The sequence below is a fragment of the Onychomys torridus genome, chromosome 19, assembly GCF_903995425.1.
Source record: "Onychomys torridus chromosome 19, mOncTor1.1, whole genome shotgun sequence".
In the NCBI taxonomy this organism is placed as follows: domain Eukaryota; kingdom Metazoa; phylum Chordata; class Mammalia; order Rodentia; family Cricetidae; genus Onychomys; species Onychomys torridus.
Window position 1 is genome coordinate 2,350,328 of NC_050461.1, and position 13,537 is coordinate 2,363,864.

Sequence of the window (13,537 nt, forward strand, 5' to 3'; positions counted from 1 at the left end):
TTGTTTCAAGTAAGTTTCACTCTAATATCTTAAATAATGCTATAAAAATTACCAGTATAATATGGAATATTCTGAGACAGCAATATTTTCCAACTTTTTTTAAGTCATGAAGAAAAAAATTGTTAAACATAGTACCATCCCTACTTATTATTGCATTATGACATATAATAGAACACCTTTTACTAACGGCAGATGTCAAATAATTTCCTATGGAAAGGGGGGAATAGCTCTATGGCCGATTAAGGTCAGACCGTCTATGTGTTGATTCTCCTTAGATTCACTATTGACAACTTAATGTCATAAAATAGAGAGATCAGTTAATTTAATCAAACTTTTGCCAATACTTCCATACTAGAATTTTTTTCATAAATCTAAGATTTCTATAACCAGTCAAAATAATTGCGAATATAATGACTCCATTGAAGGGCTAAGAAGGTGATGAGAGTGCTAAGTATGATTCTAAAAATCAATGAGAAAATGAATATCAGCAAATAGACAATATACTAAGGGGCATATATCAGTAACATAATGTTCAACCATATTTTTGAAATATGGCTATATTGCTTAAGAATACAAAGACTTAAACTTTTGCAAAACCTTCAAGCAGAAAATCAGGATCAGTAGAATGACAAGCATAGTCTGTAAATAAGATCTAAATGCAGTGTGATATTTAGGAAAACTTAATTACATGTCAAAACAAGTCATTTATTACTTCTAAAAAATATACTCTGAGTTTCTAGATTCTTGACTAATGAATAGTGTTAAATATATAATTAATAATGTTAAACACATATGTTTATGTAAACATATAAAAACAAGTTCTAAGAAATCTAACATCCCAACTGAAGTCATGTGATCACAGAACTGAAGCCAGACTAATGACAGCATGCCACACAAAACAAGAGTTAGCCCTCAGGGACTTCACTTTTGCAGTAAGAAGTAACATTATAGCCTAGAGTCTCAAACTACAGGAAGGACTCTAACATACCTGACAAGTGCTCCCTCGTTTTCAGACCACTAAATAGATAAAGCATGATAGTCAATGCTATTTGAATTTGTTTTCTCACACTATGAGGCCAATATGAAACATGCTTTCTAAATATCTGTTATTATCCTACTACCAACATTTTGGCCATTTTTCTTAGCACTTCATTTTTTGGCTGCTATTTGGTATGTATCTGTTTAGAAATCTGACAGTTTCAAAATTTTGTATTGTCTTACATTGTCCAGAAATAAACATGAAAATGCTACATTGAATAAGCAATTTTCTGTGATCTTATGTGCACTTTTACAAACCTGTTTATAAAACTTTCTATTTATTATCTTTCCTAGATCCTGGTAGTTATGATAATGCCCTTGTCTAAACTACTATGAATAAAATAAAACTTCAATTAATTTACCCATTGCTAGATAAAATTATGATTAATATTAATATTGTTGTTACCTGCTGGGTGGCAGTGGTATACACCTTTAATCCTAGCACTCAGGAGGCGAAGACAGGTAGATCTCTGTGAGTTCAAGGCCAGTCTGGTCTACAGAGTGAGATCCAGGACAGGCCCCAAACCTACACAGAGAAACCCTGTCTCGAAAAAAAAAAATGTGGTTACCAAAAATATTATTAATTGAAAAATTTCAGGAATTCTAAGTCCATGTTACCACAGAAAGGGTCAGCAGAAGGCAAAGAGAAACATAAATAATGAGATTAAGGAAAACTAGTAACTATTTTTATAAAATAATATATATATATTAATTTATTGAATTCAATGTAGTTAATTGACAAAGTATAGTGTTCACGGGGTGGGTGTGTACAATCCTATGAAAGTAATTCTTTAAAAAGACAATAAGAGATAAAGTATGGACTGCAGACACAAATGAAGAAGCAGAGATTCCGTAGCTAAGAAGACTGTCTCTCTGCATATATGAGACAGTTGTGTAGCTTGGTTTACTTGTGGGACTCCTGGCAGTGGGAGCAGGGCTGCTCCTGGTGCTTTGACTGACTCTTGGGAACCTCTTCCTCAAGCTGTATTGCCATGCCCAGCCTGAGTACTGGGGGAGGTGTTTGATCATACAGCAGCTTGATGTGCCATGCTTTGCTCATGCCCATGGGGGGCCTGCCCCTTTCTGAGCAAATACAGAGGAGAGGTGGATTGAGGTGGAAGGTGAGGAGAGAGGGAGGAGGGGATAGGAGGAGAAGAGGGAGGAGAGGCTGCTGTTGGAATATAAAAAATATATTAATTAGCTAAAAAAGAATGTCAGACACACATATAAAAGCCTTCGCAATTTTTTAAATAGAGATTTTATGTTATGTAACTGACTGCATACATGTGAAATTGAGGCGCACAGGGGAAACACTTCTGGGCTTTTGTTTACAGGGCAGAACAGCCCTAGCACAGACCTCTTGCTTGACAGAGAAACAGCAGTTACTAAAAGTTGTAGTAAAAACAGCCTAGTCAACATTTCGTTAAATAATTACCAGGAACTCTACAATGTGTAAGAAAAGCCATTTATTAGAATCCATGTGCATGGCTGCTACTACCAGTGTAGAAGGAATTTCTATGGTAAATGTTTTTGTAAACTCTATTTAAGTATCATAAACTATGGGAAAACTCACTGTAAATAAAATTATTAACATAATGTTTCAGAAGTTTCTGTAAAGAAGTGCAGGAAAGAATAATTTGAATTCCTTTAAATATACTAAGAGATTTGTAGGGAAGATTTCTTTAAAGGCAGAAGATAGTTTTTTTTTTTTTTTTATTAAGATCTTTCATAATTCAGGAAACAAATCTGCTAGAACATGTTGAAGCAGTCTAGTTGTTTTATGAAACAGATAGTCAATCCACTGAAGAAAATATTTTGAGAAATTAAAGGAATGATAATAGAGAAATGAACAGCCACAGATGGCCTCTTTGGCCTGATTTCATGAGCATGGTTCCGGTTTCACCGGCTGGGGAGAAGTAAAGCCTTTTTTAACACGAATGAAAAAATAAGAAAAATGCTCTTGTCAAAATATATGGTGTACCTCCATTGACTTTTAGAAATACAAATAGTAATAATGTGTTTACACATGTGTACATGTACTCAGCTATAGAAAATAACTGCGTGTGCAGGTGGACATAGAGTTTACACACACACAACAGGAAGTGTTGATGTAAGGCACATGATTTTTCATTTACAAGGAAAAAAACTATTATTTCTTGCAAGAAATATTAATAAAATATTCACAATCACATAAAGCTAATATAAAGAAACACTAATAAAAATCATATTGACTATAATTGGAAATTCTTACAATTTGAAAGCTCATAAACCCATAAAGAACATTATGTTTAAAATAATTTATTTAATAATTCTCAAGCACATATTCTAAAACTTTTTAATATATTATTATAGAATCTGAGTATTTAAAAGTCATGTAAATATTGCCTTTATTATTTTCACAGATTAAGAGACATATTTATTGTGTATTATAAGCAGTTTCTTTTCTATATTAGAGAATACAAGTTGTGTGATTATAGCCTAATGTATAAATATGCTGCATACACTAATTTGCACCCAATTTCTACCCCAAATGCTTACTTGCAAGTGTGTAGGTAAATAAATTGTATTAGACCAAATCCTAAAATATTTGCAAAAAATAATAATTTACAGTAATTTGGTTATTGTATTGATTAATATAATTAAGAATTTTGTCAATAAATACATGCAAGTTTCATAAAATACTAAATTTAATATTTTTAGAGAAGGAGTCAAAGAAAGACAGATGCAGACAGAGACAGAGACAAAGAGCTGCAGCCCCATAGACAAGACTGCGATCCCTTCGCTCAGGACAACTGTTAGCTGCAGTTTTCTTAGGCATCGAGTTGAACTTTATAGGCACTTAGAAGCACATTGAACTGGAAAATGCCAGGCAGAGGTAACCTTCTGCTGTGTTATCAGAGAAAGAGAAGGATTATTTTATTATTATTTTCAGAGCAGGGGAAATACAATGCACATTTTAAAAAGCCTTTTCTGCTCCCAGTACTTAACATTCCTGAGTGTGAAAAGGATTCCCAGTCAGTCCTACATTCCAGTGAGCCCTCAGTGTTTACACCTTCTGCTTCCCTTCATGCTCAAGGATTATGTTATCAACAGTGATTACCCGCGGTGGGAAAGCTGTGGCTGAAAGAACAGAATAATGGCTTAGACTCCGCTCTCTATGCACAGCAGCTGCGCTTTCATTCTTAGCCACGATTCTGCTAATGGGTGGGTATTACTATCCACACTTGCCGACTCCTGAACAGACTGGCTGTTTCTTACTCCTTCTGAAACACTGCCACTACTTTCAGAAAGCTTTGTTTTTCTTGTGCTGTTAGAAAATATTTTGTGGTTTACAGTGAGTCCAGGGTCAAGCACGTGTCTGAGGTTAGTATTTTCCTCTCCCATACATTGAAAATTCATCTTATGGTGGAAATTCCAACTGATTCCACCGGTCACTTCAGCATTTGATTTATTGTTTAGAGAAAAATATTTAACTGGACACAATAGAAAAATGCTATGATTCTCAATGTATTTTATTATCTCTGAATGTAAGACAATACGATTTATGCTATCAATACTTGAAGAAAATACTCTACCTTGGAAAAAGATCACAGATAGACAGGACGAGAATCAGGGTTTAAGTCAAATACTGTTTGTCAAAGTTTTGAATATCAAGTACCTAATAGTACCAATTTTTGCAATTGCTTAGAAAAATTAAACAAGAACAGATAAGTAATTTCATCATTTGATATGCCCCATATTTCCATATTATACCTAAGAAACTTCCTGTGTTATTTATTGGGAAGTACTCTTGTAATTATTTACTTAGAGTGTAACTCTGCTCTGAGTTTTCAGTGTTTGGGTGTGCCACATCCTCTAAGTAACACTGAATGAAGTGGTATAGGATTTTATTTTTTAGTATATAGAGACTAAACGAAGTAACATTATTTATTAAGCACTTAACCACTTCCAGTATTACTCTAATGTTGTAAGAGATACAAAATTACAGTGGCAAGCATACCCCCTTCTTTAAAGGGTCTATTATCCAAATATGTAAATTAGTTATTGACAAATGAAGAAAATGCTATTAAATAGACAATAGTGGAAAAAGCATTTCAAATGGTGTAGTCTGAAATAAACATAGCATATTTTTTCCAGTTAAAGGGCTAATCATCCAATAGATAAATATCCTTAAAGTATAAACAGGATATTAATTAATTGGCTGTAATACAAAAACATTTCAGTTGGAAGGAAGAAAAATCAACAAAAGTGTGGAGGTGTTAATATGAATGCCATGTAACTGGTTAGTATGATTGTAAATTATGAGTTATTTACCAGTTTGTTTGGAGAAGTCATAGAATTAACAATCACAACCATGACAGCTTTTACAGCTTTGAAATTTAGGGAAAGGTTAGAGGATTAGAAGATAAAACTTATTTTCTGTAGATTTTTAATTAAATAATGAAAGAATAATAGAGTATGGGAATATTTTACTAATATCCATATGTAGGGTACAATATAAGGCACTCAAAAGGAATTTGGGTAGAAGGTGTCCAATGCATAAAATAAAATTGTAGGAATAAATGGATTATGAAATGAAGACCAAAAAAGCCCCCTAGTCACTCTGAAGAACAAACTTGGGAAAGTTTGGTGAATGACTGAATACAAAATAATGACAAAGGTAGACAAGTGATTGAGAATTCAAACTTGAACTGTTGGAAGATGTTTGGATTAACTGTAGAACTGATTTCCTACACAGAGAACCTTTGTTTATTCTAGAAATAACAATAAGCTTATTATGGGAAGCCTGGGTGTGAGGTCTGGAAGGTCAGTATGTTGAGATATCTCACAGAAAGGTAGAACTTTTAAAAAACTAAAGTACAGGTTATTTTAACATTATGCTCTATTTAATCCCAAATCAATAAACATCTGCATTGAAAAAGACAAAAACGGCCAGCTACGCAATGCCATGAGTTATAATGACTGCATGAAAACTGAACAGTACTTAAAGTGTGGAAGTTGAGTTCTGAGTTGGATTAAGACACCTTACTTGTAACAGGAATATTTTAATATAGAGCTAGTATGTTAAAAAATAATGTCTATTTGTTCTTGCAAAGAGTATCACGGGTGTATACATAACAGTTAATTTTTATGCTTTGAGGTCTATTTTATTACCTAATATATAGTTATATTAACTTGTGTTTATTTCATAGAAATTATCAACTTTATAAATTGGTATGTTATAGTTTCCTAGATTACATAATGTTTCTTATTTTTTTCCTGTCACTCTTTCTTAATCATAACCTAACTCCATCTTCAACCTCGTCACATCATCGTTTACATAGTGACCCTTCTGCCTCTTAGCGCAGAGGACACAGAACAGCCGTAACTAATGCTCTGCTCATTAACGATTTGGAAAGCACTTGCAGTAAATTGTAGCTAGGGAATTATTTTTCTCAGAAATTTATTTTTTCAGTGCTAGGCATTGAACTGAAAGTGTTGCCCAGCAAAGAAAATAATTCTTAGATTGCCTTAGACATAAACAAGTTAAAAATTCTATATAGGCTTCTGCATCTCACATTCAACTTTATACACAATTAATGCATACAAATTTATTTCCTGGTACAACTGAATGCATTTGAGGTATTTTTCATATAATAAGAATGTTGGATAGATGATTTCAGCTGATCTCAAATACTGACCATCCTTATGTCTGAAAATTAAATTACTTAAGAACATATAAATTATATATACTATTAACTAAAAGTTGAATACAATGTAAATTTTATGGATAATAGGTGTTTAGAATTAGGGAAATCAATAAAAGAAGAAAATATAAAAGACACAATAAAACATAACATATAAAATAACACTTGCTACATAAAAGCTGTTTATATCCATGAAGCAATTATGCAGAATCAGTGTTAGTATAGCAGTTTACTAGAGAAAATCAATTATTTTGTTTAAAATCTAGCAACCACTATTCCAGAACATTGTCTCTATCTTTTTTAATGCAATAGCTAAGTAATAAAAGTTAACTGTAGAGACTTAACCTGAGGGAGACATGGGTATTTTCACAGAGGCTCATGTGATGGTGTTTTTGGTGTGTGCACCAGTAGCTCATGTGATTGACTATGCTTGTGGCATGTGCACCAACAGCTCAGTGGCTGTGCTGTGGCCTGTGTACCAGCAGCTCATGTGGCTGTGGTGTGGCCTGTGCATCAGCAATTTTGACTGATGTGTGTTTGATATGGTGCCTTCCCTAGAACTGTTTGACGTTATTATTGATAATTTGCTATAGTAGAAATAAAACATTTAATATTAATTCATATTTTCTTTTTTGTGGCGAGTTATTTACAAAAGCTTTTGCCAGATCACCAGTCTACCCTAAAGATTATTTTTTAGTCTAAAAATTTGTTAATTCTTTAATATGTTTTGTTTTCTCACTGAAGCTATGATGATTCCCTAACATTTAATACTTTACCAATTCTTAATGGATTCAAATAAATGACTTTTACTGAGCATATAAAGAACAAATATTCAGTCTCATGTGCAACATTGTTGTAATTCAGAAAAAAATGATAAAATAGAGAACAAAATACTACTAAAATAATTTTAGTGTTCAGATGAAAATTAATATCCCCTAAAGAATTCATGGCCAGGGAGCAAGCCTAATGGGCAAAGGTCTTCTCTGCCAAACCTGAGTTATCCCTGGGTGTCACATGGTAGTGGAGGAAAAGTACTCCTGTATATTCTCCTCCAACTTGCACATAAATTATACGGCACACTTGTATCCAAACACACACACACACACACACACACACACACACACACACACACAAATAAATCAATATCAAAATTAAACATTTCAAATGTATGCATAATTATTTTTAAGATTTGAGCATCTGCATTATTAGGTCACTTATGACAGTAAATGAAAAATAAACATTTGTTTTAGGATATTTTTTTAAAAGAAATTGGATGTCACCTAATGCACTTACTAATTTAAACACAGTATTTTCTCAAATGTTTGTGAATTTTTGTGTGTTCTGATAACATATTAGATTTTATCAAAATTATTAATTTGTGGAGGATTTGGCTCCACAACATGCAGGATGCAAATGCACTAAAAGATGTCTTTTGTTGTAACTGAAAATGGAAAAGGTCCACATTTTGAGGATGGTTGGAAAACTAGAAAAATAATCCTCCATTAATGGAGTCTTAATTTTACCAATTTGCTTTTGTTTTTCTTTGGGGAAATGATAAAAAAATGTCATGCTGACTGAGATGGATTCCCATTGAGGTACCTGGCACTAGCCTTCTGTGCATTCTTGGGGACCAGAATCTATTAACACTCCTCCTGTATACTAATGATAATAGCATTCTTAGATTATGTGTAACCATTCAGATGAGCTCACACAGCTCAGTGGCTTATAATTGGCATGGGTGATACAACATAAAGCAGCAATCATTTCTCATTTTTTAGAGCTAATTATTTAAATTTCACTAGTCTGTAGCCATCCTAATTTAACATGCCTCATGTTAAAACTATGACTTTAGGTGGGAGGCATGCTTTCTTTTCAGTGGGTGGAAAAACTCTCATTTTACATCTGTTCCTTCCTAGAAGAGCATTAAAACAGCATAGTTTGAACAGGGCTAATCAAAGATGTGGTCAGATTTTTCTATGACTTGGGAAACCATATTCCTTCTTTTATGGATTTCAATCTGCTTTTCTGTCTGCTGTGACACTTCATGTGTCCCTAAAGGTGCTCCTGCGCCTCTAGTCCACTAGGGTTTTTTTTGTAGAGAAATAGTACTTTCTTTGTGGTTGCTTGCCGAGGTAGAACCTCTATGAAATTCTCTCCTCTGCTTTGCCTCTTAAGTAAATGCTAAGTGATAAAACCATCAGGGGTCCATGATGGTCTTGTTGGCACAAACGTGGTTGAACCATCTGTGTTGGAAAAGTACATGGCTTAACTGAGTAGCAGTGACCTTTAAAAATAAATAAACTATAAACAAAAGTGCAGCTGAAGACATGGCATCCAATCACCACAAACATCTGCCATAGTGAATAATGACTTCAAAAGACAAAAGTATCATCAAAAAAAGGACGCATCAAACAGCCATCTGATTATTTAAAAATATTCCAGCATGAATATTCTTTTTATGATTCACAACCCTGTCAAATTCATTAGAAACATAGTTTTCTCCCCTAAAACATAATTTTATTACCTCAAGTATAACAATAATAGGTGATACAATGTTTTATTAATCTTGTTTTCTTTCAAGAAATTCTTGAGATTTTTTCAAAAATTAAACAAATTCTTACTCAATAATTGTCATCATTCCAAGGTAAGACTGTATTTACAAGCAATAGAAATATGAACAGAAAATTTAAATACCAGATTTGAAGGGGTTTTTTTGTTTTTGTTTTTGTCTTTTGTTTTGTTTTTGTTTTTGCTTATTTGGAATCTCAGTTGAAACATAGTGCAAGATCAGTTGTTCTCCAATCCTCAATTGAATTACAGGATCATAAAAGAAAACACAATCCCAGTAATTAAGCAGAGTGAGACTTAGAACCGCACAGTGCCCAAATCTAAAGATTTTCATTGGGTTTGGTTATATTATAATTCAGTTGAAGGTTTTTAATCTATTATTTGGTAATGATTATGATGAAGTAACAACTAATATGAAATACATTATAAAATAGGGTAGTCATTTCAGCTTAAATGTGTGGTGGTAAGAAACTTTGCTCAAACTAATATGTAATATTATAAAACAATTTTGTACTCTCCACTAAGTGTAATACAATTTCCCTTTTATTATAATAAAGTTCTTAAGTTAGTGTTGAATTTAAAGTTTAAGGAAATTATAAAAATATTTTTCTAATTACTCAGTGGATAGTAGAAACTGGTTTATTTTAAAAAGGAGAAGTGGAATGATTCATAACTTAGTATAAGAATCATTTTACAAATAAAATGTTCAATATGTACAATCTAAGAAGTGAGAGAAGTCACCTGATTCGAGAATAAGATCAAAGTGTGAGGAAAGCTGATGTAATCTACCACAGAAGCAGTTCACAAAACATGAATATGCCTCTAGTGTAGCTTATATTTAAGAAGGAAAGAGAGCAAAAGAAAATGGGAATAAACTTTATCTTAAGAACTCAGAAAAATGGTTATCTGTTTAAATTGGAAGAAATTAGGAAAGAGAACTAGTGTGCTAGAAGTCATTGGGAATTAAATAATGTTAAATGTGTACTGATGTTCTTTTTTTTTTTTTGAGCTGAGGATTAAACCTGGGGCTTTGTGCTTGTTAGGCAAGTGCTCTACCCACTGAGCTAAACTCCCAACCCAGTGTACTGATGTTCTTAATGCCACAGATATGGAAAAGAGAAAAAAAAATAGTTGTAAACCTCTCTAATGAATATAGCCCAAACAGAGAATCTAAAGAGACAGGAATGCTTTCTTATTCAGTGAAAGCCTGACATGGAGGCTCTGTTATCCTCATCATGGAACCTATAATACTTTTCTACTCATCACCTTTCCTAATGCAAGGAGGAAAACACAGTTCATGACAAAAATTCTTAAACTAAATATTAAGATATATTCGGCCCATATTCCAAACTCAAAGCAAGTTGAATAGCAAGGAAGGTAAGTGGCTTACTCAAAACTTTTTCAAGGATAGAGATAGAAAAGGAGAGTGAGCCACCAGACTCTATCATCATAATCCCCCATCAGAAAAGCTATATCTATGTAGTGGAATAGCTTTGAAGACCAGGATTGGATGTGAACAGCTGTGAAGTGCTATGGGAATTACAGGATGAGTTGCATGAGAGAATAAGAATCGATAAGAATAAATAGAAAGATCTTATTTCAAATAAGGTTTTTATTTTTAAGGAGACAGTGACCCAACATGCATTAGATCACAGTTTGGAAGGCAAAATGGACAGCATTAATTCTGGAATGCTATTTTGGAACACAACACAAGCAGTCTTGAATTGTATGCCTAGAGACCATTTTTTTTTTCCTTCTTAATGAAGACTTTAGTCATGATTGAAGACTTTTCTTACACGTGGCTGTGATAGTACAGGAATTATTCTACACTAAAACTGATCAGGAACAGTATCTAGAAAGAAAGAAATATTTCAGATAAACATGGGCAGTCTCCTTATAAACCTATTGCTGCACATTATGATATCCTTAGCATAGCACACTATAGAAATGGTCAAGAAGAGACGGAGGTCTACAGGTGTTAATATAAATTGACAAATGTTTGTAGGTTATGTTGCAGTGGTAATGGAATGTAAAGAAAGGAAAATGACTCAAAGCATGTTGATCCTCAATGAGCAAAGGGTTAGTTAGTAGGCTGCAGTTCATGTAAAGATGCCATAAAATGATGCTACTGATGAAGATGCAGTGGATAATCAACAGGGAAGATGGATGACCACTGTGAGTTAATATTGGACAATTATGAAATATGAACAGTTAAAGGACTAAATAATTCTGTGTGTAGAAATATAAATTTGGAGGCAAATCATGAGTCAGAGGGAATTGAGAGGGATACATAAATGTTGATTGAAGCAAAATCTTTTGGAAATGCAGAGAATAGAGGTAAGTGGAAGACAGAAGAAATTTACCATAGGGAAAATTAACTAGAGACAGAATTAGAGCTTCTGATAAATGAGAAAGGGACAAAAATATAGACATGGAAATCAGTAGGGGCATATGTTACCTAGAAGCCAGATGTGAAAAGAAACAGGGAGACTTATGTAGTCACTGCAGGATGATCACATGTCTGCAGGCACAGAAACTAGCTAGGTCTGCGTCTTTGGGCATTTAGTCCTTCAGTATTTTTTTAAAGCAGAAAATAACCTTGTGAAATATGTACAGTATTTTACTTAAAGTGTCTGTTTAGCCTTTATTTTTTACTCTCTTCAATTTAAATTATGGGACTCCTTCACCACGGAGGCCAGGTGTTCAGAGGCACTGCGGGGCCTTCCTCCCTTCCCTCTTTCCTCCTTGCCTTCTGTTTTCCTCTCTTTGGCTCACTCCTCACCCTCTCATTCTTTCCTTTCTTCCTTCCACATAACTGCTCTCTACGGGGGAGAGGAAGCAGGGCCCTTTATATTTATACTTCCATTACTCTGGCCTTACCACAGCATCTCTTTCCATTCAACTTATAACATCCCTAGAGTTGTCTTTGTCCAGTTCAAGGCTCCTACATCTCAAGAACTTAGTGACTATACACAGCCAATTTTATGACAATCTGGGGTTGTGTTTCCAAGATCTTCAATTTGTAAAAAATAAATCTAGCCTTAAAAAAAAGCTTTATGTTCATAGTTAACAGACTTTCAAGAATAGGAAAGGAATATTTTAATTTCCAACATTGATTTGTCAATTAAAAATGCAGCTTAGGTGAAATCATAATATTCAATAATATTTACATAATGCTTTTTTGTACCAAATTACTGAGCAATTCCTATCTACTACAATAATTCTAACGTTCCTTTTATCATTCTTGGGAGTTAAGTCTTCCTACTCATTTTACTTTTTTACGTATAGAGTTGAGTATTTGGTCTTCTAGTTGCAGAAGCCTCCTCTGACCAGGTCACACTGCCTCTCATAGGAAAGGAGGTTTGCAGTACTTCACAATGGTAATATTTTTATAGTTAAAGCTTATGTAAAGATGATTGCCAATGTTCTGGCACTCAGAAATACATTTTAAATAGCACAGACTCTTCTCACTAGTTTAAAAGAAATAAGAGGATTTAAATAAAATCCATGTCTACCACCGAAGCCAGGTTTACTGTAGTGAAACACCCAGCAAATCACATCAGAATGTTTAATTACTATTCAATCACCCTTTCTGTTCAGTGTGTCAGTTCAACCTAGAGGACCAAACAAAACAATTTTTTGCTTATCAAGCAGAGACTATTAAAACAAGGACGTTCTAAAACTGCATTCGACAGATGGAAATGCTTCATTTGATCTTTTGAATTTCATTGTCAGAAGATTATTGTTTTATTAGGCTCTCTGCAATGGCAAATACTTTATTTGAACAACCTTGATTAAATGTATGATTTGTAAAATACTTTCCTGAAAGACACATATACAAATTTAGCTTCTGAAAGAGTGGCTTTAAAATTGGAGATATTGAGGAAAATATTTTGTTAGCATAATACTTAAACAAAATGCACTTAATTATGGGGATAGTGTTTTAGATAATCTCTTAATTGATAACTGTATTTGGATTATAATTAGCATAAATCAATTTATGCATATAGATAGCAATTTTTGAAAGTTAAGTGTGAACTATTAAAGATTACAAATAATACTTCTAAAAATCATCAGTAATTGACTTTAAGATACAAATGTGCTTTACTTTTAAAACAATGATGAAGTGAATTACAAATTCGCAAACACATAATTAGAAAATAGGCAGCCTCAATATGCCTTTCTGTTTCTAACATTCACTGACAACATGTATATTGGAATGTTATCTGACATCTACAGGCATG

The 13,537-nt window shown here is 33.4% G+C and overlaps 1 protein-coding gene across 2 annotated transcripts in view; it reads left to right on the forward strand.

Moving 5' to 3' along the window:
• The window catches only part of Grik2 (glutamate ionotropic receptor kainate type subunit 2), a 624,705-nt gene that overhangs the window by 482,984 nt on the left and 128,184 nt on the right, over nt 1-13,537 (forward strand). The window lies entirely within an intron of this gene.